Genomic DNA, 3,461 nt, shown 5'->3' on the forward strand with positions numbered 1-3,461 from the left:
GAATGTTATTAGCACAAACAGATTAATGAGAATGAGGAGATTGCCCAAATGCCAGACATATGTAGAAGTATGAGGGGAGCGGGGAGGATTATACTTGGATTACACAATGCTAGGGCAAGTGGCTACCTAAGGCCCACTCTCCCTACTCACACAATGATGACAATGTACACATGTGGTGCCAACATACATGCAGACAGAACACCCATACACATAAGATCAAAATAAATTGATAAAAAAGACCATATATTGATTAAGTTCAGAACAGGAAAGGATTCATTTTAAGAAACCATACATAGGGGCTGGCGAGATGGCTCAGTGGGTAAGAGCACTGACTACTCTTCCAAAGGTCCTGAGTTCAAATCCCAGCAACCACATGTTGGCTCACAACCACCCGTAATGAGATCTAAAGGCCTCTTCTGGCTTGTTGAACAGTGTACTTATATATAATAATAAATCTTTGGGCCAGAGCAAGTCAGGGACTGCTGAGCAGAGTTGACCAGAGAGTGGGGCCGACCAGAGGGAGCAGAGTTGACCAGAGTGAGCAGAGGTCCTAAAAAAATTCAATTTCCAACAACACGAAGGCTTACAACCATCTGTACAGCTACAGTATATTACCATCATAAAACAAAATAAGTAAATCTTAAAAAAAAAAGACATAGTAAAAATAAAAATTTTATAACCTCCATTGAATAAAATATTTGGATTTGCCACCAAGTGTTTTTGTTTTTTTGAGACAGGGTTTCTCTGTGTAGTCCTGGCTGTCCTGGAACTCACTCTGTAGACCAGGCTGGCCTTGAACTCAGACACCCACCTGCCTCTGCCTCCCAAGTGCTGGGATTAAAAGCATGTGCCACCACTGCCCGATAAGCACAAGACATACTAACCACAGTGAAAATTAGTCAACTTCACAACAGGACATGAAGGTCCTGAACAATGGTGAGTGAAAGGCTCGGGGCACAGAGAGAATGACTGAATCTTTGTAGAAGTCAAAATGGACTTACATAGACGGTAGATAACGAAGAAGGACTCAGGAGCCAGTCAGGAGAGAGGAGAGGGTGCTAAGAGCGGACACACACAAAGATCTGGGGGGTTGGCAGCAGCTTCTCTGCATCTGCTTTTATCTATCACACAGCTGTTGCTTTATCCATTAAACTGGTCATATTCTACTGAGTATTAATAACAGTTAAAGCCATGATCGACAATTTGAAAATATGAATGATCCAGAAATAGGCCTAAGACATAAAAGGCACCTTTATAGGATTTTACTATCCTACTAAACAGTTTTACAGAACAGAAACCACGGTGGCTTCTGATACTGATCCAACTGTAACATAGTCAGCAAGCAGTAGCTGTGTCCAGTGTCTGAGAGGATGCAGACAATTCACCCCAGGGTTGCGCAGACTAAATGAGTTGATGTATGGAAACAAGATGAAAATTTCTTCTCGGCGAAAGGTTAACTGTAAAAAATGAATAAAGGGATTGGAGAGATGGCTCGGCAGTTAAGATGCCACACTGCTCTTGCAAAGGACCCAAGTCTATTCCCAACCCACAACTACCTCTACCCAGCTCGAGGGACTCTGATGCCCTCTCTGGCTTCCACAGGCACCTGCACTTATAGATTATATACGTATTCTCTCTCTGTCTCTGTCTCTCTCCCCTCTCTCCTCTCTCTCTCTCTCTCTCTCTCTCACACACACACACACACACACAAAACTGAAAGAAAAAAAGTCATTAAAAACTGGGGGACAGGGGAGATCCTAGAAGAGACAAATATCCATTTCTGGGTTAAGAACTCTGTTGAGCCGGGCAGTGGTGGCGCAGGCCTTTAATCCCAGCACTTGGGAGGCAGAGGGAGGTAAATCTCTTGAGTTCGAGGCCAGCCTGGTCTACAGAGTGAGTTCCAGGACAGCCAGGGCTATACAGACAAACCCTGTCTCGAAAAAAAAAAAAGAACTCAAGGCAGGAAACATCTTTAATAACAACACTAAAGAGACAGAGACAGGTAGATCTCTCTTAAGATTGAGGCCAGCCTGGTCTGTGTAATAATAAGCTTCAGGACAGTCAGAGCTACATAGTGAGACCATGGAGGAGGTGGGTAAGGGTAGGGACAATAGGGAGGTCGTGGGGCGGGGAGGGGAGGGACACAACAAAACCAAGTCTTTTAAAGCACACAAACAAAGGCAGGCTCCTGGATAAAGCCAAAATCAAACACCATAAACTATATTAAAAGGCAATTGGCCCACTAAAAAATAATTGCCTGACAAAGGGTAAAAGGGTAGGGACACCTCATTCATTAGAACTAGTAAGGAAGACTGCAAACTCTCCAAAAGATTGCAAATGGATGTTTAATGCCATTCTCAGAAAAAAAAAAAAACCTCTTCACTAACCTATAAAGCCAATATAAAGAAAAAAAAATTCTAGCTTTAAGAAACATGTTAAAGATATTTATATGTTCAGTAATTTGCAATTGCCTTTTAAGTATTAACTTTAAATTATTTATCTCTAGTAGAACTATAAATCTCTGTAGTAACAAACACCAAGCCCCTCAAAAACTCTGCATTTTTACTTAGAAATTTCACTTCTAAACTGTGTCTAATGGTTAAGGCCTATAAGCCCTGAAGCAGAAAAGCAAGTTCAAAGCTAACCTGGGGATCTGTCTCAAAAATCAAGTCAATTGATACTGGTGATATAGCTCAGTGGTAGAGCACTGCTCAGCCTGTGTTAGGTCCCAGGTTCAACCCCCAGCTTCACAGAAAAGAACAAAATAAGTTCATTGCTAGAACAGCTCTGGGGATTAGCAAGATGTGATGGACTTCCAAGGTGTTACGCACATCACCATTCACTGGTTATATAATCATATAGTGAGATATGCAACTGTTTAAAAAGCTATGGAGCAGCCATGAAAAGCATATTGTGGTTGAAATGTAAAACATTTAACACAGGAAATGTTTGCAAAACATGAAGCAAACTGGTAATATATATAAAATGGCTGCATAGAAAATCAGTCAAAGTACACTCAACTATTAACAGACTTGAGCGGTCAGCTCAAGGGGGACTGACTTCAACTTCACGCTTGAGAGTGATCTCTCCTTTACCAGCCTTCCAGAAACACTACTTCATTCCAGATAAGGAATATACAATAATGTGTTTTGAAATCATCTATTAGTAGTTTTAAAACCACAGGTTCCAAACTGTTCTTACAGCAACCTTTTCTTTGTGGGAGAGATGTGGAAAGTGCTTACTTACAGCTAGAAGCATCCACTATGGAATCAAGCCCTTCCCAGTACATGTGTATCTGTTCTAAATGTGTTCTCATTCCAATTCCACATATGGACACTGCTTTTAAAGAAGTGAACCTCAAACAAGTACCAAGAAAATATCACCCTTAGTCCGTGGAGCTGCTCTGATTGGTGTTTTATTTCTCCTTTACAAGTTCCACATAATAGACAAAGGCTTTTGAT

This window comes from Mastomys coucha, unplaced genomic scaffold, assembly GCF_008632895.1.
Source record: "Mastomys coucha isolate ucsf_1 unplaced genomic scaffold, UCSF_Mcou_1 pScaffold23, whole genome shotgun sequence".
In the NCBI taxonomy this organism is placed as follows: Eukaryota; Metazoa; Chordata; class Mammalia; order Rodentia; family Muridae; genus Mastomys; species Mastomys coucha.